Genomic DNA, 27,022 nt, shown 5'->3' with positions numbered 1-27,022 from the left:
AGAGGGGAGGGGAGGGGAGGGGAGGGGGGATAGTAGAGGATAGGAAAGGCAGCAGAATACAACAGACACTAGTATGGCAATATGTAAATCAATAGATGGGTAACTGATGTGATTCTGCAATCTGTATATGGTGTAAAAATGGGAGCTCATAACCCACTTGAATCAAAGTGTGAAATATGATATATCAAGAACTATGTAATGTTTTGAACAGCCAACAATAAAAAATTTAAAAATTAAAAAAAATATATAGCTCAGATTATCAAATTAATATTTTAAAAAGCTTATCACTAAGCCTGAATTTTCAGCATTGAATCACTACTTTAGAATTTGAAGGGGATTTTCAGACTATCTAGTCTAGTGAGTTACAAATTCAAATTTCTACATGGGCCTGGTAAGTAAGAGAAATGAGTGAAATGGGTAAGATAGGATACCATGGGCTGGGTGAGGGGCTGTAGGAACCCAAAGAGTATGTATTCTATTTCACTGAAGTGATGCTGCTCAGCTTCAGCTGGTCATTGCTATGTGGGAACACAGGCCTGAGGTTGTTAGACTTTCTAGTAATTTGAGACAAGTTGGAAATCAACAATTTTATGTGAATTTTCTTCCTCTTAAATGCTGATAACTAATTCAATTTTTAAAAATGTTACTATTTAAGAATATATCTTTGGGACATAAAGCCTGGATAGGATGCTAGATTTAAATCTCTGATAAAGTTCAACACTCCTATTCTGCATAAAGGAATGTGGAAAAATAGATTTGTCACTTTAATGTTGGCCACATGTAGTAGAAATAACAAGGTTTCTGAACTTAAGAAAATCAGAGTTCCAATTCTAACTCTGTTATGCAACTAGTGAGTAACCTTAGGCAAGCTGTTTGAACTCTTTGAGCCACAGTTTCCCTCTCCATAAAATAAAGATGATAATATCTATTTCATAGGATAGTTGTGAAGATTAAATAAAAGCCACATGTAGAAAGTACACATGGTGGATCTTGGCAATAGAAAAATCAGCACTTTTGCCTCTTTCCACTTCTCTGTATCTATACTTTGGTTTTCGTTTTGTTTTGTTTTGTTTTAATTAATTTTTTTATTTATATGTGACAGTGGAATGCATTATGATTCTTATTACACATATAGAGCACAATTTTTCATATCTCTGATTGTACACAAAGTATATGCATACCATTCGTGTCTTCATACACGTACTTAGGGCTGCGATGTAGCTCAGTGGCAAAGCGTCTGCCTTGCATTCACAAAGCCCTGGGTTCGACCCCGAGTTCCAAAAAAGACAAAAAAAAAGAACCCCACCAAAAAAAAAGATTTAAAAAAAAACCCTTAGGGTAATGATGTCCATCTCATTCCACAGTCTTTCCTACCCTCATGCCCCCTCCCTTCCCCTCCAACTCCTCTGCCCTATCTAGAGTTCATCTATTCCTCCCATGCCCCCACTCCCCATCCCATTATGAATCAGCCTCCTTATATCAAAGAAAACAATCAGCATTTGTTTTTTGGGGATTGGCTAACTTCACTTAGCATTATCTTGTCTAACTCCATCCATTTACCTGAAAATGCCATGATTTTATTCTCTTTTATTGCTAATATTCCATTGTGTATATATGGGGATTGAACTCAGGGGCACTTGACTACTGAGCCACATTCCGAGCTTGTTTTTGTATTTTATTTAGAGACAGGGTCTCACTGAGTTGCTTAGAGCCTTGCTGTTATTGAGGCTGGCTTTGAACTCACAACTCTTCTGTCTCAGCCTCCCAAGCCACTGGAATTACAGGCATGAGCCACTGCACCCAGCCCCTACTTTGTTTTATTATTTCTTTTTTCAGTAGAAATTCCTTGTACTTGGAGTTATGTTAGGCCCCACCTCCTACTAGAATGTAAGCTTCACTAGGGTAGGGAACATATTTATTTTTCTTCACTGCTATGTTCTCAGTCCTAAAAATGGTGTCTGACACAATAGGTGCTCAAATATGCTGTATAGATTGCTGTATAGATTGATTATGGATTTCAACAAATTCTAATACATTGATTCTATCTCTTTAATGCAGGAATAAATGCAAGTACAAAAATGTACATGTAATCTGAGTTCATAAACCAAGTTAATGCTGTACCTGGAAATTAAATTCATGTCAATTTCCCTTTCTATAATTATTTCCATTGCATTATCAATGTATGCCAAAATTATGCAATGTTCTATGTGAACATCAACCCCTCTTGGGGTTATAAAGGCAGTCTATTTCTCACACTTTTACTGAATTTGACGGTCAATGGCAGTTGTAGTAGTCTAATGCTCTACTGATTCTTCTAAGTTTTTCATCCTGACAAAAATATGGTTACATAGAACAGCAGAGTGTACTTTAAAATACTGTCAAATGAACATTCATTACTACAAATTTTAGTTGAAGCTCAACTCAATCCTACAAGGTAGATAGGGCTAGATTTTCCTCATTTTACAAAGATATGAGATACCCAGCAACAACAAATTCATCATATGTAGTTTCTAGTAATAAACTACAGTTCCAGATTATCATTTTATATTCATAGGACTCATCCAAGATTTTCTTGCTATACCATCAACTACGGTTTCCCCAAATTTGGGTTTTTTTCTTCCCCTCATCTGTTAGACAATAACCCACATGCCTTGGGTCCTATTTCCAATCTCGGGTACTACTTACACTTTTATTTACCATTAATTCTCTAAACATTATGGGCCAAAGTATTATGAGTTTATACAAAAATGAACAAATCAAGGAACTGCCTTAAAGAGTTTTCATTCATAAGTGCAACATTACTTTTTAGCGTAGTTAAAATATCCATCCCTTGCAAGAAGTGTTATTTCCTTCAAATGGAGTATATGAGGAGGAAAGAGGGATTTACTTCTCAACTCTGCCTCCCTGTTAGAACCCTCTAGGAAACTTCAGAAAATATCAAAGTTATATTAATTTAAGGTAGCATCTGGGCAGTGGACCTCTCCTTTCCTTTCCCAACCCACTCCCCTCCTCTCTCCTCTCCTTCTCTCCCAACCTCTTCTGTGTATGTGTGTGCTAGGGATAAACCTAAGATGTCACACATTCTAGGTAGGCAAGCACTGTGTACCACTGAGCTACACTCCTAACTCTAGGCATTGTACTGTTTTAAAAGTTCTCATAGTGATCCAAATGGAGAGCCAGGTTTGAACCACTGGTCTAAAGGAAAGAAAACTAAGGCAAAAGACTAATAAGTAAAATATAATTGACTTTCCTTTTTCATTATAGTGTCAGTCATTTAGTTAAATTGTTTTTTATATCAATTATATTTTAAAAAATTTTCTTAGAGAAGTAGCATTCTTGTATTTTAATCTTCATTTTTTAAAGAAAAATATTACCTTCCCTCAAATTTAACAATCAATTTCCCTTGATGAAGATATAAATCTGAGCAAATTTGTATTTACAAGGTTTGACAAGGAAGTGACCCAGTGAACGAATCAAAATTGAAATAAGTAAATTTTTTTACATAAAATTCAAGTGAGACTTGGTTTATGTCCCAAGTTCTGCCTCTTTGTTATCTAGTTTGTTTTATTTGAAAGAACACCTGTTTGTCCTTCTATTTTTATCTACAACCTGGGTTTGGGATCATCCATATAAATCATTTTGGTTTACTTATTCATATGTATTTTTTCTCCTAAAAATTCCATCTTTTTATATGTTCCACATTTTGTACAACAAAAGTTTCTGGGATATTGCATCAGCCTTAGAAAGAGAAAATTTTAAAGACTGGTCTAATAAAAAGGAATAACAATTGTATACAAATTGAATCAAATTTGAGAAATAGAGATGTTCTCCACATAGGCAAGTACAAGGTCCCCCCAGCCTTGGCCATGACTGTAACATTGGCATCTACAATTTTGTTGAAATGGATTTCATGACACTGAAAGTTGAGATTGAAATAAAATATGTGCTTATTCTGTAGCTATGATAATATTTGTATATCTTCCTCTCCACTTTCCAGCCTAATATATCCATACTGTATTCATCTTCTTAAAAAATGTATATTCAATGATTATACTGTATCCCTCCCTACTTTATATCTAGCAAAGGTCTCTCATTTCCTAATATATTTAATTCAAAGTATTTAACCTGGTTTTCAAGGTCTTTTAATAATCTGGCCCTACCTAACTTACTTTCTATTGATTTCAAACGTATCTTCCATGCCCATCAAGCTGGTTTCCATTTGTACTACAAAAATACCAGGTCTCATCTTTGCTTTCCTCTGAATTGTTCTCAATTTGAAAAGATTTCCCCTTTCATTCCGCCTCTTCCACCTATCTTTTGAGTTTAGCTCAAGTTCCAATTCCTTTATGAAGACTTTCTGTATTACTCTAACTGATCTCTCCCTTTTCTAACATCCTAAAATACTCACCTTTCCCCCGGTGGTATTTTATTAAATATAACCTCGTCACTATTTTAGTTACTTTAAGTATGTCAGCCCTATAAAGTACCCAAGGGAATTATTTATCCCTCTTATATCCCAATAGTTTCTAACTAGCTAGGCACATGACACATGGTTAAGACATAAATATTTTCCAACATCTAACTGATTACTTGTGTTCCCTAGTAGACTGGGCCTATAGACACTGTCAATCTTGTCAACAGAGGCTGCAAAAATTCTGCCAGAGATTATGTCTGCATAGAAATAAGCCTCTAGCATAAATTGTGATAACTGCCACTAGAGAATTCACCTGTAGGTAAGTGACTTCAGGCACATTGCTTGGAACTCTTACAGGCTCTTTCTTATGCCAGGCTTTCTACTGTTATAATACAACTAAGCAATGTGCTAATGTGATGGTGTAAATTTTTCAAATAATTCATTATAAATCTTTGCTACCTATTAATTTTATGACATGGCTTTGGCATTCTAATTTCTAATAGGTTATGTCTCATAATTACCATGGGTTAGATTTGTGGAAAAGTTGGACATACTCTGTGTCTTAGTCTACTTTATTTATCTAGACCAGAATCCCACAGACTAGGTAATTTTTAAACAATAGAAGTTTGTTTGGCTCATTGTTCTGGAGGCAGGGAACTAAGAACATAGCATTAGCATCTCAGGAGGGACTTTCTGCTGCTTCATCCCATGGTAGAAGGTGGAAGAGGAGTGAGTGTGAGACACAGAGCAAGACAGAGCTGAATTTGCTTTAATTAGAAAACCACTCCTATGATAAATACATGTATACATTCAGAAGAACAAAGTTCTCATTTTCTTATCAACTCTTAATGGTTTCACCTTTTAATACCACCACAATGGCAATTAAATTTCAACATAAGTTATTTTTGTGTGTGTGTGTGTGTGTGTTTTGCTGGGAATTGAACCCAGGGCCTTGTGCATGCAAAGCAAGCTCTCTACCAACTGAGTAGCCCTTCAACATAAGTTTTGGAGAGGGCATTCAAACCACAGAACTCTGGGAACAAAATTTTAGCATTAAAAAAAATTTTATTTTCTATGAAAAGTCTACTTTCAAAGTTCAATGTTTTATCATAAATGAGAAAAAATAAGATCAAGTTTTCATTGAAAAATATATTCAAAAGTTAAAAAATTAAATTGGGGCTGAGGATATAGCTCAACTGGTAGAGTGCTTGCCCCCAAATGCACAAGGCCCTGGGTTCAATCCCCAGCACCACACACACACACACACACACACACACAAAATTTCATGATTTAGAACTTTCCATCTCTTTGAACAGTTTTTTGTATTCCTTTCCTCACTTATATTACTATCAAGCTATAGTGTAAACTAATTCCCAGACAGCTTTTATCACGAGGGTCCTGAGTGATATCAGTAAAACCATGCACAGTGTTGAAAAAAGTTTATATTCTGATAGAGTTATGTAACAACAAAAATAATAACTGCTATTGTTTGTTCAACATTTATTTTCAAAATGCACCCAGGACTTTTATGTTTGTGCAGTTTGTCTTCCTCTCCATTCTGAGGTCCAGATCACTTGATACCTTAACTGTTAGAATGGCATGCTTGCTTCTTTTGTACCTTACCATGGGAACACTCTAAGTGTACTGTACACTGTTGGGGCTCAGTAAATGTTATATTGAGAGTCAAACACATGCCTGAAAGAATCCTTTTAAAGCTAACTCTCAAATACCTACAAAATGCCCAAGGGAGCCTAAAAGACGAATAGGTAAGATTGAGCAGCAGAGCTTATTAAAAATGATCTGGGCTTGTGATATAATTTCTTTTAGACTAGATTTTTCCTTAGGCTCGGGACATGTGCTAATTCTCTCAGCTGCTTTAATCATGTAGATATTAAACAACGTGGGGCATCAAACAGTCCTTTAGAGTTATGAGAAGTGCACGCTATGAATAGAAACGAGGAAGGATGAAAGCCAAGCATGTGGTGACTGGCAGTCCCAGCAGCAGGTGTCTTGACTGAGGATGGACCCCACAATCAACTAGAAAATGCAAAAATGGAGAAACCCAAAGCTGTCACAGAAGAAGGCTTCAAAACTCCACACAAATCAAAGAGGGCTGCTGACTTTCATGAAGGCATTTAAAAGGAAAATGTTAAGTTTGTCTGAATTGAAAACAGAATCCATTGAAAGACATATTTTTCCTTTTAAAAAAATCTTCAAAACACGAAAGAAAAAAATCAAAATCAACAATGACAACAATAAAATTTCAACAGAATCTGAAGTCCAACATGGAAGGGTTGACAGCCAAATCTTTTTTTAAAGTAATGGTGGCCAGGAAAAAAGATGATGGGTTGTAAGAAGTCACCACCTGGAAAAGGGAGTTACCTGGGGAGTGACAGCTGCCATAGGAAAAGTAGAACAAACACACCTGCTGTCAGGCAAACCTGTTCTTTTCAGGGAGAGAAACCATGAGGCTGAAACAGCAGAAAACGCCCAAGAGCAGAATAGGATGCCTCTTGCGACCCTTAAATATTGTCCCTGACTCCTCTTAAGTTATTTTCTTGGCAGGAATTGCTGCACAGTAGCCATGTAAGATTCCACTCAACTCTTTCAAATTTCATAGTCTCTGAAATTGATTTTCTGGCCAATAGAAGGGAATTCTTTAAAGGCCTGCACAGAGGAAATGAGGCAAACATTTTATTTGCCTACCTCAAGGAAAGGAGGCAAATTATTATGTGCTATATTAAAATATTATTTTAAATTACTGGATCTCAGGTGGCATGAAGTCTATTGGGACTTATTGGGACTGATAGGGTAGGTAGAGGTTTCGGGGGGTAGGAAAGACACACACACACACACACACACAAGCTCTCCCTCTCCCTCTCTCATATGTACATATGCATAATTCCCACAATGTCCTAGTGGCCTTTAAGCATGGAAGGTCACTTATAAACATGCCATCATTTCTGGTTCTAAAATGTTGCTATCTGGTCACTGATGCTTGCAAAAACCGAATTCTAAGCTTCCACAGTAACCCAGAGAATATTGCAACCCCATGAAAATAAATCAGACCAAAAGGGCAAGATAGCTCTGTAACAGATTAGCTATACTGGCTTTGTAAACGTTCACAATGCCCTACAGGAAAGCCTGCCGCCAGCAGATAAGCCAAACTAGAGTTCAATATCAGTGGCAATATTTTGTCCTGCCTTGTAAAAAAAATGATATATTAAGGGATGGAACTAATTGAGGCAGTGGCACTAGTGAGATAGGAAGAATTTTAAATGTAATGTGTATAGCCCAAAATGGACTTTAAAAATCCAATAGTGTTGAGCACCTACTAAGTACTCTGTTAGGTATATCATAGGAATTTGAGGGACATATCAATACAATTAAAAGTATTTGCAGTCACTATCTTTAAGGAACTTACCATTTCATTGGGCAGATCATCTTTACAACCAATGCTTAAGCCAGTAAACAGTCAACTGCAAGACTGTGAATGTCAGATAGTAAAAACTGTAAGAGTACACAGAAGGCAGAGAGCAATATATATTGAATTCAGACATGGTGAAGGAAGACTTTGTATCAAAGAGGAAGATTTGAGTTAGGCCTTGAGTATAGATAGGATTTGAAATACAAAAAAAAAAAAAAAAAAATTCCACAAAGAATATTTGTAACTAAGACATAAGGGAATTATGAGATTCCAAACATAACCTTCAGTAGGAGTCACAGTCACTATATTTAATCCTGAGTGTAAGAATTTGAATAAATATTTTATTAATATGGAAATTAAAGTCCCTAGAGATTAAAGTGAAATAAATCACCACAATTCATTTGGGATTTTTCTAAACTTGCATATAATGCAAATAGAAAAATAAATTTTTGAATTTTTAACCTTAATTAAATTTCCAACATCTTTTTGCATAATTAGGTTTAAGATCATCATCAGTACTAGAATAAAAAAAATCCCAAGAGGTGTCTCTAAATGTGTTTCATAATAAAGTCACTAAACTTAGTGAATTTTCATTCAAACCAATCATAAATTCTATTTTAAAATAATCCCAGGAGTAATCTTAAACCCAAATCCTCCCAACTCTACAGCTCCAACTCTTGATTATCCTTGTGGTGATAGTAGAAAAAATTAGCCTCTGCTTTTCATGGAGTCCTACTCCTGGATTATCCTGGAGCAGGAGTATTAATCAGTTTGTATTTTAACTTTCTTTTCAGCTAGCTGCATTCTGAAGAAGATATTAATGAGCAGTGAAAAGTCCAAAAGGCCAGCAATCAAACACAAAAGGCACATGAAATGCAAGAACTGAGAAAACCCTCTAACACAAACTCAAAGTTGTAAACTTTGGCTCCCACCAGTCAAACCTTACATGTTCATGACTCCAAAGAGGATAAACAGATCTAAAGATTCATCAAGAGTGAATAGAGGGGGCTGGGCTGTAGCTCAATGGTAGAGCACGTGACTAGCACGCATGAGGCATTGGGTTCAATCTTCAGCACCACATAAAAATAAATAAAATAAAATAATTGTGTCCATCTACAACTAAAAATATATATTTTACAAAAAGTGAATAGAATAGTTTTGAGTGTTTTGAAACTTATATTACAAAATTTAATTTAGTGTTTCCAAAGGATACTTTAAAAAGAGGAATATGAATTTCAAAAAGATGTTTCAAATCCTCATTAATGTTCTACATGTCCAGAATTTTCTAAAATTTCAACAAATTTTGTTAGAAATTTACTACTACTAAACAATGTGCATACAATAATTTAAAATTTGAAAATGAAAGCTTAAACTATCTAAAATAAACATTTAAAAAGCACTTTAAATGCATGTATTTACATTCCAATAGTTGGTAATAATTTTTTTTTGTTTTTACCTTTTTATTTATTTATTTTTATTGGTTCTTTTTAATTATACATGATAGTAGAATCCATTTGTATATAATTATAGAAGCATGGAATATGTCTAAGTTGTATTCTATTTAGTACCCCATTCTTGTGGACTTACATGAATATAGGATTCACTGTGGTGTATTCATACATGTACATAGGAAAATTATGTCAGATTCATTTCACTATCTTTTGTATTCCTACACCCCCTCCCTTCCCTTCATTGCAGGCATCAAAGGATCTTCACTTGACCATACTTTACCTAATTTAAGTGCCATTGCATTTTAGAACCATTGTTATACATTTTAATATATATATATATGTGTGTGTGTGTGTGTGTGTGTGTGTGTGTGTTATTTTGTGCAATTTATTTTCCACATAAATATCTTCACATGTTATCCCATACTGTTTTTTGGGGAATACTGGGGATTGAAACCAGAGGCACATTACCACCAAGCCACTTCCCCAGTCCTTTTTAAATTTTATTTAAGACAGGGTCTGGCTAAGTTGCTGAAGCTGGCCTTGAACTTGCTATCCTCTTGTCTCAACCTCCAGAGTCACTGGAATTATGAAGCTTTCATCATATATATGATAAAAAATGCTACTTCTTTCCATCCTTGTTTCCACGTGCTACTCCAAGAGGAAACTATTAAAAATATTTGTGTATCTCTTATACACACACACACACATATATTTGTAAGTGTGTCCATGTGCCTTTTATATATGTATTAATTGTAATTTGTGCATATCTGTGAATATATGAATATAGATTTTAACATTTTCAAAGAATTTTGGGAGCTTCTAACAGACTGCTCTGTTTAATTTGTTTAACAAAATATTATTTTAGGGGTATAGCTGTCTACATCCTTTTTAATGACTACATAGATGAAATAACTGATTTTTAATCAATCCCTGCTGATAGAGATTAAGGTTTGTTTTCATCAGATGTTACCACAATTATCCTCCAAAGAAATCACATGGACTTGCATTACACGAGAGTGTATTTCAGAGTAATAAAATTTCAATTCTTACTAATATATTCATACATACAGACGTGCTTCTTCTTATCTAGTCTAAATTTGTTAGGTCCTACTACAGGATCCTTTCCTTTGATTTTAAAGACATTGTTGCTATTGTTATGGCATAATTTGTGGTCTTTGCTAGCAAAGTTTTTTGCTCACTTACATTGTGAATTTGGCACTGCAGAAAGGAAAGGGAAAGAAAAATGGCTTATGTTCTTTTGACTACTGCCTCTGTGGCTTGTGAGTTGCTGTTTCCTTATGTGTATAGTACTAGAAACCATGGTGACAGAACAGGTAGGAAAGCAATAGTTTAGGGAATCAGTCTGGAAAAGGATAAGAGCAGCAAAATCAAAATATAATTGAATTTTGAGTAGTCAACTCTTTCATCTTTATCCCAAAACAGTGCTATGATTTGTAGAAGAAAATAGGGACTTATCAATGATTTTGGAAGTAAAAAGAATGTAACTACAACTCTTCTTTTGAAACATTATATTTTAATATATATGTGTAGCACAAGGCTGCTTATTATTAGTTATTGAAGAATTGACTCACATTGTTTATTGTGAATTAAGGGGGAAATAATTACTGAGAAGAGTTGAGGATAATGCAATCTCTCTGAGAGTAAATAATTTCTGTTATAGTGGGAAATTTTGAGAATTAAATTAATGCTTTGGGGCATCATTTAATTATTGATGACACTGACAGTTACATAACTGATGATTTGGGCAGGCAAATTCTCTCTGAGTCCAATTCTCCATCTGTAAAATTTGGTGGCTATACTAGGTAATTTCTAACAGTTCTTTTATTTCTATGATTCTGATATTATGGACATATTTAATAATAATATCTCATGGACATAAATATTCTGTTGTTAAAAACACTGAAATGTTTCAAATTTTCAGATTCATCTGACATCCATTATTGGTATACCTTTTCTAACCAAGATAGGTCTGAAATTTCTTTTGCCCCTCTGTGCCTGGCTAGATTTTACTTTTGAACTTAATTCAATGTCATTTATTACAGGAATCCTTCTCAGACTTTTCTAATCCCCTATTTGAGTTAGATGTTCCTCCTATTTTTTAAATACAATATATTTTAATCTATTTTTTAATCTCCCAACTTGATTACAACAAATTCCTTATTGGCAGTGACTATACCTTTGTATTCCCAGTGCTTGGCTCAAAATGTGCCAAGTATTAAAGAATCAACAAATGTTTGTTGAATTAATTAATTAAGGCATGACACTCAAACCACTATTGCCACTTATACTCATTGTAGAAACATCCAAACTTGCTACATCACTGACAGGAAAATGTAACTACCTATTTATATTTTTAGATATCTCATGGGTATCTCAAAATGAAAATGTTTAAAACAGAATTTTTGATTTCCAAACTGAAACCCATTCCCTTCTCAATCTTCCTTACTTCAGTCTCTCCAGACAGAAACCTTACTCATTCATTCTTGATTCTTCCCTTTCTCTTTCCAAAATATATTTCAAATTACTCCATTTCCCTTTTACTTCACCTCTTGAATGGAGTTTTGCAAATAACTTTATAATTGACTTCTATTCCTTTTTATATTTCACATCCATTATCCAAAAAACTGCCAAAGATTTCTTCTAAATATATAAACATCACTCCTACCCCTGATCAAAGCCCAGCAATTTATTCCCATTATCATTAAGAAAAAGGCTAAATCTTTAGCAGGCCTTCAGAGTTCTAAATCTGTTCTTTGGATTTCCCTATGTCACTGAGCAGCACCTTTCCCCTTCCTTTCTACAATATCAACACATTGTCTTCCTTACAGGTGCCAAAGCACACCAAACACATTCATGCATTAGAAACTTTATAAATGCTGTTCCCCTGCTTGGAATGCTTGGTCCCTGACTTATCTCATACTTGGCTCTGTCCTATCCTTCTTATATACAGTGAAAGGATATTCTTTAGATTGACTTTCCTTGAACACATTTAGTAGACCCCTAGCCTTACCCTGTTATTTTCTAACTACACCCTGTTGGTAACCTTCATAGTGCTGGTTACTATGCCTCTCCAAATAGACCCCATAATCTGAATGAAGACAGTGTCTATATTTATTTCATTCACCACTATATTCTATATTTAGCACATAATAGATATTTTCTCTATATTTCTTGAATGCAATACTAAAAAAAATACATAATAGGTAATGACTAGGGGTACAAATAATGACAATGATGTGCCATCTTTGGCAAACCCAAAACATGTTTAATCATGGACGTGCACTCTTAATAAAGAGGTCTTTAGTAGATAGTCACAATTCTTAACATGTCACATAACTATTAAGCATTTATCAACCACACCTTATCCATATATATTGGCAAGGACCACTGAAAACATTCACCCATTTAGTCATTCATTTATTCAACAAATGATACAATAATACTGAATCAACAATCACTATGATCACCCATATAGAGAAATACTATCATAAATGAGTCAATTCCATTAAAATAAAATGGTACTATCAGCTAATTTTTATTTGTTGGCAAGTTTTATTTAATTTCTTTAACACACTTTCACAGTACATGTTAATTCTTCTTGTCTGGTCTCTCTGTAAGGAAGGAAGAGTCCAAAATTTTATTTTTATTACTGTTAAGAGGGCTTATTGCAATGCTCAGTAAATAAATGATGTTCCTGTAAGTGTTTCTCCCTGTACCAAGAGTCATAGACCATGAGCTTATCCAGTACAGAACTCACACTAAGATCTGAATGGAAAATGCTGTGATTTGAATATGGGTTGTCCTTCTTCTCCCTTGACTTAACTCATATAGGAGTTTAATACCCCAAATCATATCTTAATAATATTAAAACATGGAAACTTAATTTTACTATGGTGTTTAGAAGTGGGTCCTTTGGGAAGTGAATATGTGTGGATAAAATAATTAGGGTGGAATCTCTGTGACTGAATTCCGGTGACTTTATAAAACGAGTTAGAGATGAGAACACATGTGTGCTTGCTTTCTCATGCCATGTGATGCTCAGCACCACCTTATGACTTTGCCAGCAGGAAGGTGATCACCAGATGAGGACCCTACACCAGGCACCTCCAGAACCTTGAACCAAAATAAGCTTATTTTATTTGTAAAGTTGCTTGCCACAAGTATTTTATTATAGAACTAAAAAATGGAGTAATACAGAGAAACTCCTTGAAAAAAGGAAATAGAAAATATAGATAAAGAAAACCCTAATGAGAAGTTGAAAGTCTGTCTATGGTGGGCAGAATCACATTTCAAAAAGTACTGTTATATAGTACCAATGCATATATTCAAACTTAATATGAGGATGGTACAAGGCTTAGCACCATACAAACCAAATTTGTTAATCCCTTCTAGTAGCTTACTATCCAAGATACTGATTTTATTGCAAGGAGCATAAATAACTTGAAGGGTTATTATTCATGCTGCCTCATATAGTAACTCGATGGACTATGTCATTGCAGTATATTATTTGTTATTGAATTTCCTCATTTTCATTTGCTGAGCTGATTTTTATCAATACTATTACAGCTTCTTTTTATTTATAGCTTCTATTAATCTTGACTGTGTATTGTTCGCATTAAAGAGTGATCTGAACTGTTTCTATTAAAATGATTAACACTTTATCACTGAAATTTAGCCAAAAAATTAAAGAATATGCATTTTGATATAATTCCATATATGTTGATGGAAAGAAAAACATAGTTTAATTCCAGTTGTAAACCAGAACCGCCCATTCTCCATAATATCATAAAACACAACACAATATAAACCCATAAATGCCTGAACATAATGCCATTCCCCAAATAGCACACCAATTAACTAATATTTCGCCATAGAGAAAAAGCAAGAGTTTTGGAAATGATTCTCCTCAAGGTAATAATCTCCTTACAATTTCAAATGAAGTTCACATTATAAGGGCAAATAGTCACTAAACTATTTCCAATAAGAAAAAGATATTTTGAAGTGCCCTCGTTGTTTTCCTTGCCCATGCAATGTCAAGTATCTGGTTTATTTAAACTGTTCAACTTTCATTTGGCTGTTTCTGTATCACATAAACAATGTCTAAAAACGATTTTTACAATGAGCAATACTGTGATATGTGTAGATAACTACTGCAATTTTAGGTTTCACAATAGCCACACTAAATGATTTGCCTCTAGCAACTCCATCTACTTATATGTCAGGAGAGGAATATGGTTTAATAAATCTGAATTGGTTCTGAAATGGGAATTGTATAAGGATGACAATAGTGAGAAATATGTTAAAATTGGAGAATTGTTTTTGAAATCTCTTTTCTTAATGCAGAAGACTACCGAGATTTTGTAGAATTGCCAAAAAGGGCAAAAAATACTTTTGTGGATTTCTTGGTGAACATAATCTCTCCATAGATTTCTGGTTAAATTGTAAAACTGCAGCATTCCGGTGAGTAATTGTATATACATCAATGCTCAAATGAAGGCATTCTGTAGAAGTTGTATGCACAATAAATCACCATCTGTACTTGGCCCTTGGAGTCTATTTGAATGCCCATTCAGTCCAAGCCGGCTGGCTAGATATGTCATTGATTTTCTTCTTCAGTGCCATCCCTGGGAAAAAAGCCAATGTTTAATAATGGAAAAGATCACAATTTAAAAAGGGAGGAGGTAAGAGAGAGTAACTTGAACCCACGGCAGCAAGTTCCTGGAACTAGGTTCACTAACAAGATATTCATGGACTTAGATGGGATATACATAAATATAAAAAAAGAAATATTCATCTGAATAAGAAAGACTATTCCAATATCTTTGATTAGGAAATCTTTCTCTGCCAGTCTGACTCTCCTACATATTGAGTTTCCAATGGACATACAACCTACTCTTCAACCTTGACAAAGACCACAAGATCAATAACCTGTTTCTAATCTCCCAGTCTACCAGCCTCCCTCCTATCTTCAGCCATTTTACATGTGTTTTGAATCCAGGATCAGTTGTTTCAACTAGTCACTTAATCACATGATGTTTGCTTTCTCCTTCATCTTTCTGTTTGATCTGCCCTGTCAATGCTGTAAGTGATATTACCTTAGTTCATAATATTCCGATATCTGAGCTGATAAGAAATCTCATGTTACTATGCTTCATATTACTTTTCTAGGCATATTTCTCTCCACCTAAATTGTTACTAGATATAAGAATTGCTCTTTGGCTGGGCACAGTGGCACACACCTCTAATTTCAGTGGCTCCGGAGGCTGAGGCAGGAGGATCACAAGTTCATAGCCAGCCTCAGCAATTTAGTAAGGCCCTAAGCAAGTTAGTGAGACTCTGTCGCAAAATAAAACATAAAAAGGGCTGGGAATGTTGCTCAGTGGTTAAGCGCCCCTGGGTTCAATCCCTGTTACCAAAAAAAAAAAAAAAAAAAAAAGCCATGCTCTTTGCATTAACTGGGTCAACTCTCAACAGCAACAGCAGCCATTTCTCTCTCTTTTTTTAATTGTTTTTACTTGTAGACACCTTTATTTTATTCATTTTACAAAGACCACTAGAAATATTTAAAAACTATGCTGATAGTTTTTATGTGGTGTTGAGGATTGAACCCAGTGCCTCACATGTGCTAGGAGAGTGCTCTACCACTGAGCCACAACCCCAGCTCCAGCAGCCATTTCTTATAGCAACTATAAGGACCTATGGGATATAGCTCCTGCCTACTTCTCTCACCCCATCTCATACTTTCATTCACCATAACCTTTTCATAATTTCCTTCTTTCTGTAAATTAAATATGTCATTCCTTACCCAGGGATTTTGCAATTTTTCTTCCCTCTGCCTCAAGATCTTCATCCAGATCTTCAAATAACTTGTTGCTTTTTGTGATCATAGTGTCATATATTCTGAATTCCCTGACTATTCAGTGTGCAGTAGACTCCATCACCAGTTACTCTCTATTTTAATATCTTTTTATTATATTTTTTAATATCAGTTATGCCTATTTTAATATCTTTAGGGAATATATCAGTAACCAGAATTAAATTGTTTATTATCAATTTCTCTTTACAAGAGTGTAAGCTCACCAAAGTGGGGGCCATTTCTATATTTTTCAGTGCTACATTTCCAACATGTACAATAAGATTTGGAACGCTGTAACAACCAAACAAATAATAGTTGAATGATGAAATGAACTGCCATAGCCAATTCATTCATGTGTGAACATCTGACCCGAGCTTTATCAATCAAGATACATTTCACAGATCCTACTTCTGGCCATGATTGATTGACCCAGCAGTGGACAACCAAACAAAGCAAGGCTAATCAGAGTCCTTGCTCAAATGGAATCCTCCTCTATCAGGGTTGCTAGAACTATAAGAGGAAAAGCTCAAGATCCTTTACCATCCATGTTTCTCACTGTGAAGAAAGCCTATATGTGAAAATAAATAAGCTGAAAAACAAAGACCACTAGAAATATTTAAAAACTGTGCTGATAGTATGTAAATTCATTAGCTCTGGTTATTTCTGATGTCAGTCATATCTCTCTGCCCTTTCTGCAGTTTGATATGCAAATTTTTCTAAAATTTCCTGAGCCAATAATTTCCCCCTTTAGGTTTAAGCCAGTTTGAGTTGACTTTCTGTCACTTAAAACCAACATCCTAACATGTGAGTATGTTAACATTCCCTGAAACCCTATTACCTCTTAGTATATTTGTTCCTAGTCTGTTCTATTATTATTCACTCTGCTAATGTTTCTTATTCTACTCCGGACCTTCTCTCAGCAAATCTTGACAGATGACATTGTTTCCTATACTTAACAACAACAACAACAACAACAACAACAAAAAAAAAAAAAAAAACAGATGCTATGAGACACACTAAACTCATTCAATTATCTCTCCTCTTCTCATATTTCAGAGACTAAACCTTCAATCTGTACTCTGGATCTCAATCCCTTTAGGCTTTCTTTAGGACCTTGCTCTATCAGGTACTGCCTCTGTTTCCTACCATTTCATTTTTTTCTTCATTTGTTTTTCTTTCTCAATCTACAAGCATTCATTCATTCATACATCAAATATTTGTTCATTGCTACTCTGGAAGGAGAAGATCAGCTTATATGCTCAATTTTCTTTCCATACAGAAACAAATAAATGAGACAATAAAAATTCCTTCCTGAAATTTGTATTCTCTTTTAGCTATTGCCTCTTTCTTTAACCAACCCATCCCTCTCAGCCAAGCATTTTGGGGGAGGGTATGAACCTAGGGTTGCTTTACTACTGAGCTGCATCCCCAGTTCTTTTTATTTATTTATTTTTGTTTTGGTTTTATTTGTTTGTTTTTTAACCTTTGTATTAATTTTTTTATATGGTGCTGAGGATCGAACCAAGTGTCTCACATGTTTGAGGCAAGTGCTCCACAGCTAAGCTGCAACCCCAGTCCCCTTTTTAGATTTTATTTAGAGACAGTGTCTCACTAAGTTGCTGAGGGTCTCCCCAAGTCTCCCAAGCTAGCCTTGAACTTGTGCTCCTGCTCCAACCTCCTGAGTCACTAAAATTACAGGTGTACACCACCATATCCAGCTTCAGTGAAGCCTAAACTTCATGTCTCCACTTCCTTCCTTTCCATTTATTCCTCAACCTACTGAAATTTGCCTTCAACACTAAAAACTCACTTGTTGAAGCCAGCAATGAACTCCTAAATGCTAAATCTGATAAGGATTTTAGAGTCTGCATTCTTCATAGTTTCTTGACTTATGGAATGCCACATGGTCTTGATTCACCATTATTTCTCTATTTCTCAGCATTTCCCTGTAATCCTCTTCTTAGTGGCCCTTGAGATATTGATGGGCCCCAGGATTTTGTCCTTTCCCTTCTTTTATATTTTCCACTCACTGTCAATGCTCTTCCTTTTTGATCACATCCAATCTCCTGTATCATTTGTACATTAACTATTTCTAAATACATTTTCTGGTTCCACTACTCCAAGTATTGTATATCTAAATTCATACTCGATATTTCTACATGGATAACCTACAGTCCCAAAAAGTCAAGTTCAAAAGAGAATAGTTTTTCTCAAACGTTCTGCATTTATTGCTTCCTGTACCTTGATTACTAGTTTTCTGTCCTTTTACCAATTTTTATCAAAGATAGAAATATTGATTTCCTTTCTGTCTCACATCCAGTCAGTCACTTAAGTCTGCAATACTAATCTGTCACGTATGTCTTATTTTCTTTATTTGGATATTCAATGCCTAAGTTAAATACCTCATCATCTATTTCTCTAGATTATTATACTATCATCATACCTGGACACGTTCCAATACATCTTTCACCTTTCCTCAGTATCTTCTTCACTGCCAATAGAAACACAAAAGTTCTGAAATCCTCCCCATCCCCCCCCCGCATAGATTAATGTGCTTAAAGCATACCAAAGTCTACCTTGAGCATTTTTTCCACTGGGCTCACTATGAATAGCTCAAAGATGAACCTTTGAATTTTTCAGTTATTTTGATAAGGTTAAAATTCTACTAATGGCAACAGAAAGCCACTGAATAATGGTAATGGCATTGGAAAAAGACATAAAAAGAGTGGGGGGAAAGACACAACAAAGTAATTTAGAGGAGAACTAAATTTCTAGGTGACTCCTTGTTACAATTTAGATATTGCTAGGGTTCAATCACTTCTGCTCAATCATTTCTACATGCATATCAAACTGATGTTATATGATAAGCATATAACTTAGAAGTCATTTCTGGATTTTTTTTTAAATCAACACAAGCCTCATAAAGAAATATCATAAGCTTTATTATTTCTATTTCAAATAGATAACATTCTTGTCACTTTCTAAGGTCTGTTCTTCAAATGAGAAATTATAAAGAAGACTTTCATGAAATGATTATTTCAGTTTTAGGAGACTAAGGAGGATAAGAGAGGAAAGTGCTGAAAGAAAAATCATCACACAGAGATATTGTTGATTATCCTAGCAAATCTCCCTTTCCATTCTACTTTTCTTCTTTGGTTCAAAGATTCTCTCTAGGGGCAGAAGAGAGGGCTGTACATTTCAAATTATTTTTAGGACTTTGATTAACTGTGCCACAAGACCCCAGGTGACTATTAATATACTAGTAAAGGCAGTTAAAAGAAGACCTCAGGTCATTCAGTGAGTGAATGAAGCAAAATTGAAAGCATGAGTCTTGACCCAGTAATGTGATCTTTCTGGTAGACCATATAGTAGAAGCAATCCAAAAGGGGGGCAAAATGGGAATAAGGGACACTGTCTGCACAAAAGGTTAGAAGACAAGGCTCCTCAGCATGGAATTCAGTATTAATATGAAAGAACTTACCAAGTATCAATTCATCCATTCTCTCAATAAAGCACAATCCTATTATAACACAGCCTACGATTATAAGGCTACAGATGTACTATAGAGAAAATTCTGTCTTGAAATAAATAATCTCAGTAAATCAAAAGCCAAAATAAAAAAGCTATCAGTTATACTTTCCAACATGAACTTTATAAAGGGGTCCTGCTATATTAAATTTGTGTGTGTGACCAAAAGAAAATCACTTGAATAGTAAATGCTCCATAATGCTTGTCCAATTGAATTAGCTAATTGGACAATGTCAATTTTTTGATGTTTAAGGATCATTTGGGATTATACATTGATTAGTTAACAAGTACTTCTCATCCAAAGAAAACTGGAAGCTCTTGCCACAGCTTGCTAGGATTTTTGTGAGAGGAGACAAATATTCATAAGAATGCTGTTAATTATGTTTCCACTTCTCACGAATTGTTTACTTTTGTTATTTACCTATGTCTTGAATGGTATTGAAGCAAGCCATGTAAGTCCCTTTGTCAACTGCCAGAAGTATAATTCTCCACAATTAATCAGTAAAAAGAGAATTAAGCATTGCTTCTTTAGAATTAGGAAAAACCTGCTGCTGATAAATTGAATGCATTAAGAAATTAACATACCAGTAAATGATTGATCATTACAATTATCTGAATTTGCATTTCTAGAATTCTACTGAAAGAACTCAAAATCACTCTTCTAAGCTATTTTTAGCCACAGTTCCCAACTGGATTAGGTATACAAGAATTATTTTATGTATTCTTACAATTAGAAGTTCTAGCATCTTTTAAAATGTTCATAACTGGACTTTAAATAAATTAATCCAATGTATTTTTAATATAAACTCACACTAGGTTTTACTAGCTAATTTTTTATCTCTCCTGATATGTAAAATAACAATTTATTGGTATGTCATGAATCACAAAGGACTGCAATCACACAACTACTAGGCATTCTGATTAAAAAGCTGTAGGAGAGCAAACCATTTAAATAAAAATTATTTGGCAGTTGCAAGCATCTCAATATAGGTAGCCTATGAAAATATTACTGAAGAGTAAATAAAATAGAGTAATGCCACCCAAGAAACATCATTCTCAGAGCTAAAAGCAATCACTTTTGTTTGATGACAAAGAACAATAATATTAAGCATTGATAATAATAACTAACATTGAAAGCTAATTATGTGCTGATGACAAAGAACAATAACAATAATAATGAGTATTGATAATAACTAACATTAATTGAGAGCTAATGATGTTCCAGATCCTATTTTAGTATTCCATTAGTTTGCATTAATTAAATAAATTTTTACCACATGTGTAGTACATTCAGACACAGTTCTGACAACAGGGATCAGATTGAGAACAAAAACTCCTGCTTTCACAGAACTTTGTTTTAATGAGAAAGACAGAAAATAAATGAATAAAATAAAAATATACTGCTAAATATGACAAAATATACAGTTTACTCCAGATAAGGCATACATAAGGTATAGTGTGTGTGTGTATAAGTTTAAGTAAATAAAGTATAAATAAAAAATAAGTCAAAGAGTATATTAGATGCTGATAAGTAGGGTGACCATAATAATATCAGTCTTTCTCAGTTTTGGTTTATACCTGTGGGCTTAGTGTAATTCTTCCTAGAGTACCCGTTTACTCTTAAAAATTTCCCAGTTTGTGTAATAAATTATATGGTTATCTAAGTGATAAGTACTATGGAGAGGAAAAAAAGAAAGAAAAGTGATATGCATGGGAGGATGGCTATTTCCAATAGCACGGTCAGGAAATACCTCAATGAGATGGTAATATCTGAGTAAGTATCTGCATCAGGTGAGAGACTAAGACTGATAGACATAAGAGGAAGAACATTTCAGGCAGACAGGGAATAGTGACTACAAAGGCAGAAATATTCTTACTTTTAAGAAACATCATAGAATAGTTATAACAGAATGAATGAGGAAGAGATAGTAGGAGATGGGCGTCTTAAATAGAAAGGGAAGTCACATTAGTAAGGTCTTGGTTCTAAGTGAGGGGAGAGACATGATCTGCCTCTGGTTTAAAAAGTATCATTCTGGCTATTATATTTTGAGTCAACTGTAGGGGGATAAGGGCAGAAGAAGGGAAATCAGTTAGAAGACTATTGCAAAAGTCAATATGAAAACTGATGATGGCTTGGACCAGAGCAGTAGCAAAGAAGACAATGAGAAGTGGTCAGATTTTGAGTATGTTTTATAAGTAGAGATAACAAAGTATTGTTGATAAAGTAGATGGAATCCGGAACCATGCCAAAGTTTTGAAATAAGGACCTGGAGAAAAGTGTTGTCAGAATTTGAGATAAAGAAGGATGGAGGTACAGGTTTTGAATGGAGAGTCAGGCATTTTGAATATATTTCAGCCTGGATATCTCCAGAAGCAGAATGTGATACAATGCACTGTGAAGTGATTCCCAAAACAGAAATGGAGGACAAGTCAAACCGAAAAAGGGAAGTAAGAAAAGCCAACTGAAGGGTGAGTTTTGGAGCTGGTCACAGCTCTAGGCATGAAGTTTAATCTTACTGGGCCCTTCTGAAGAGCTTGTAAAATAGCTGGAAAGTTGTCTGTTGGAACACAGAAGAGGGAGGTAGTGAGGAATGGCTCTCTTTTTCCTCTATGTCAATGGTTATACCAAGATGTGCTAACTCTCTCACATTTCTATATTTACACATGCCTCAGAATGGCTGAATGGGTTGCAACAGGCATTTCATATACGGATAGCAGAAACTGCAATAAGTTAGAGCTATCTGGTATAGACAGATAACTGAGAAGAGATGTTGTTCATCTATGTCTGATGCAGCTAGTACCTGCAGCAACAGATGGAATTCAAAAGTGGAATGAGAAAATTTGAGGTGGAGATCAAGTGATATACAATATACATATGTTAATTTTGAAATACTTATTAGACATCCAAGTAGAGATATAGGAAGCTGGATATATGAATATGAATTTGGGGGGAGAGGTAAACTTTTTCAGCACTTAAATGGTATTAATAGCATGAATCAGGATATTCTGATCACAAGAGTAAGTGCAGCAAAGGAAAGAGAAGAGGTTTGAAGGTTAGGTCATCATGCCCTCCAATGTTTAATGGTTGCAAAGATGAAAAGGATCCAATAAAGGAAAGTGAGAAGGAATATTAAATTGGATAGAAGGAAACTCAGAAGGATATGATATCCTAAAAACCAAGTGAAAGAGTGATCATCAAATGCTGCTGAAAAGTCAAAATGAAAACTAAGGATTGACCTTTGCTTTTAGCACCATGGAGGCACTGATGATCATGACAAGAGTATTTGCTGAGGATGTCAAGGAACTATAAGGCTTAGGGATTAGAAAAAATATTTACCTGAACATGGGCTTTCCTGCAGATACTAGGAAATTAAGTGAAGAAGACCATAATGCAACAATAAGATACTGAAAATGCCTGCCAGTCTGAAGATTGATAGACCATTTTAATGAGGTAGAAAGGAGAAAAGAAAAGTCAGATGTTATGAACTTCAAAAGAAGCAAGGCTTTTAAACTTAAGACCTTGGAATAAATTGGTTATCAATGAGTAAATTATCTCTGGCTTAGTTAATTTAGGTAGTTAGTGCATAATGTTAGAACAAAATAGAGAATTTGATCTTTATACTACATAGCTGTCTAGGCAAGAAAATGACATTTTTTTCCTTGGTTATAGAATATATTTTGGTTTTTCACAGTTATCTTGCAAGTTATATTGGCCTAATGGAAATGACATTAGATTTTTTATATTAAAGTGCACACATGTCAGGTTATACCTGAAAATCACACTAGGAAAACCAAACACATATTTCTTTCTATTTTATTTTATTTTACTTTTTTAGTTGTAGTTGGACACAATGCCTTTATTTTATTTACTTATTTTTATGTGGTGCTGAGGATTGAACCCAGCACCTCACACGTGCTAGACAGCGCTCTACCAGCCTCCCCAAACACATATTTCTAATGGAATAAAAAGCATCATCATCCATTATAGACCCATCTGAATATCAACTACTATATTTTATAAATATCTTTTAACATATATAGTATATTGATTAAGAACATAACCTTCAGTGGCCAGCAGACATACATTCAATCTTGGGAAAATTAACCATCTTCCCTACACCTCAATTTTGTAACTGCAAAATTGGGATCAGAAGTGTATCTAGGTGCTGGGGCTGTAGCTCAGTGGCAGAGTGCTTGCCTCGCATGCGTGAGGCACTGGGTTCGATCCTCAGCACCACAAAAAAATAACAAAGGCATTCTGTCCATCTAAAACTACAAAATAAATATTAAAAAGAAGTGTATCTAAATGACATAGGGCTTTTTTTTTTAAATTTTAGTTTGTCATATATGACAGCAGAATACATTACAATACATATTACACATATAGAGCCACAATTTTTCATATCTCTGGTAGTACACAAAATAGAGTCACACCATTCTTCTTCTCTTCATACATATACTTAGGCTGATGGTGTCCATCTCATTTCACCATCTTTCCTACCGCCATGCCCCCTCCCTTCCCCTCCCTCCTCTTTGCACTATCTAGAGTTCATCTAATCCTCCGATACTCCACCCCCCAGCCACATTATGAATCAGCATCCTTATATCAGAGAAAACATCCAGCATTAGTTTTGGGGGGACTAACTTCACTTAGTATTATATTCTCCAACTCCATCCATTTATCTGCAAATGCCATGATTTTATTCTCTTTTAATGCTGAGTAATATTCCATTGTGTATATATACCACATTTTCTTTATCCATTCATCTACTGAGGGATATCTAGGTTGGTTCCATAGTTTAGCTGTTGTGAATTGTGCTACTATAAACATTGATGTGGCTGTGTCCCTATAGTATGATGTTTTTAAGTCCTATGGGTATAGATCAAGGATGGGATAGCTGGGTCAAACGGTCGTACTATTCCCAGATTTCCAAGGATTCTCCATACTGCTTTCCATATTGGCTGCACCAATTTGCAGTCCCAACCAGCAATGTATGAGTGTGCCTTTTTCCCCATATCCTCGCCAATACTTATTGTTGTTTGTATTCTTAATATAAGCTGCCATTCTGATTGGACTGAGATGAAATCTTAAGAGTGGTTTTGCTTTGCATTTCTCTAATTGCTAGAGATGTTGAACATTTTTTCATGTATTTGTTGATTGATTGTATATCTTCTCCTGAGAAGAGTCTGTTAAAACACTGGCCACAGCAATTATACAGATGAAAGAAATTAAAAGAATACAGATAGGAAAAGAATAACTCAAATTAGCACTATTTGCCAATGATATGATTCCAAGACCCAAAAATTTCCACCAGAAAACTTCTAGAACTAGTAAATGAATTCAGCAAAGTAGCAGAATATAAAACCAACACCCATAAATCAAAGTCTGTATATCAGTGACAAATCCTCTGAGAAGGAAATGAAGGAAAGTATCTCATTTACAATAGCCTCAAAAAAAATTAAAATACTTAGGAATCAGCTTAACTAAAGAGGTGAAAGACCTCTACAATAAAAACAACAGAACACTAAAGAAAGATTAAAGAAGACCTTAGATGATGGAAAGGTCCACCTTGTTCTTGGATAGGCAGAAACAATATTGTCAAATCAAAAGCACTATATAGATTTAATACAATTCCAATTAAAATCCCAATGATATTCCTCATAGAAATAGAAAAAGCAGTTATGAAATTCTTCTAGAAAAATAAGAGGCCCAGAATAGCTAAAGCAATCCTTAGCAAGAAGAGTGAAGCAGGTGGCATCACTATACCAGACCTTAATATACTACAGAGCAATAGTAACAAAAACAGCATGGTATTGGCCCCAAAATAAACTGGTAGACAAATGGTACGGAATAGAGGACACAAAGACTAACCCATATAATTACAGTTATCTTACATTAGACAAAGGCACCAAAAACATATATTGGAAATAAGATAGCCTCTTCAACAAATGGTGCTGGGAAAACTGGAAATCCATATGCAACAAAATGAAATTAAACCCCTATCTCTCACCATTCACAAAACTCAACTCAAAATGGATCAAGGACCTAGGAATTAAACCAGAGACACTGTGTCTAATAGAAAAAAAAAGTAGGCCCTAATCTTCATCATGTTGGATTAGGCTCCAACGTCCTTAATAAGACTCCTATACCATAAGAATTAAAATCAAGAATTAATAAAGGGTTGGATACAAACTAAAAATCTCTTCTCAGCAAAAGAAACAATCAATGAGGTGAATAGAGAGCCTAAAATTTGGGAAGACATTTTTTACCACATGCACATCAGATAGAGCACTAATATTTAGGACATAGGGCTGTTTTAAAGATTAGATGTGACCATGTATAATGTCTGACACATAATAAATATTAGTTAATTTATTCTTGACAATGGATAAATATGAGGATATATTTGCTGAAATATAATTGTTTACAAGGTCCCTCCATACTGTCCTTTTAGTTTGGATACATTTGTTTTTGTGCAACAGCTTTTAACTTTATTTTAAACCTGGGAACTCCCAAGAGACTGATTTTTGTTTTGTTTCAGCTGATCAGAAGTCACCTATGAAGTTAAGCTCTTATTGTGGATTAAGTCAATGGCAATATTGATTTCGGCATTTTATGAGGTACCAATTCTAGTTATCATAACCTTTCAAAGATGAAGAAAAAAATCCCCTAGAAGATTAGAAACTCTCCCATTCTCACTTTAAGTAGACTTAATTGTAAAATAATCTACTGGATGCTTAGTTAGGAATGCCATCAGGATTATAAACTAAAAAGCAGTATTTTTATTTATTCAAACAACAATATCAATAGATTGTGCTTCCTATAGTCAACAAATGAAGAAAACTTTTCAGACTAATTTGTTCAGTTCCTGAGTGTTCCAAATGTAATGGATCTATTAGAATGCACAGAATTTTGGGAAAATATGGGTGTGTAATTATAGTAACTGAAATAAGATTGGATCATTAACTCTTTCAAATAGGTTTGTGGCATGAAGGCAGTAGATGGTGATGAAAACCCGACAGGGAAACACTCATCTGCTGCTGAAGAGTCATTAAAACCCCATTTTTGAGGTCAATGCCATCAGTAAGTATCAGAGGGAACACAGGTTCTGCAGCCAAACTACTTTGCATAGAGTTTCAGAACCTATAAAAGCCATGATGATTTGGGCGAGTTGTAGCAGAGTTAGACTTTTTCTAATCCAACTGGTTAATGTGCATGACTACACTACTGAAAAAGATGGATTTTAGGAATTTCATTTTCATCAATACTCTTTCATGATTTAAAATTTCATTATCTGATATTCATCATGTCACTTTTTAGCAGA

At 34.7% G+C, this 27,022-nt stretch overlaps 1 protein-coding gene and 1 long non-coding RNA gene across 5 annotated transcripts in view; both read right to left on the bottom strand.

Moving 5' to 3' along the window:
* The window catches only part of Tenm1 (teneurin transmembrane protein 1), a 796,988-nt gene that overhangs the window by 522,044 nt on the left and 247,922 nt on the right, over window positions 1-27,022 (bottom strand). The gene's annotated exons all lie outside the window — the stretch shown is intronic.
* On the bottom strand, window positions 1,165-25,670 carry LOC125614390. Its single transcript, XR_007344993.1, has 3 exons — window positions 25,465-25,670; window positions 17,919-17,921; window positions 1,165-1,210 (listed from the first exon to the last, which is right to left on the bottom strand). It is a non-coding gene; the product is annotated as an uncharacterized LOC125614390 (long non-coding RNA).

This window comes from Marmota marmota, unplaced genomic scaffold (assembly GCF_001458135.2).
Source record: "Marmota marmota marmota unplaced genomic scaffold, marMar, whole genome shotgun sequence".
NCBI lineage: Eukaryota > Metazoa > Chordata > Mammalia > Rodentia > Sciuridae > Marmota > Marmota marmota.
This window is presented reverse-complemented; position numbering and strand designations above follow the sequence as displayed.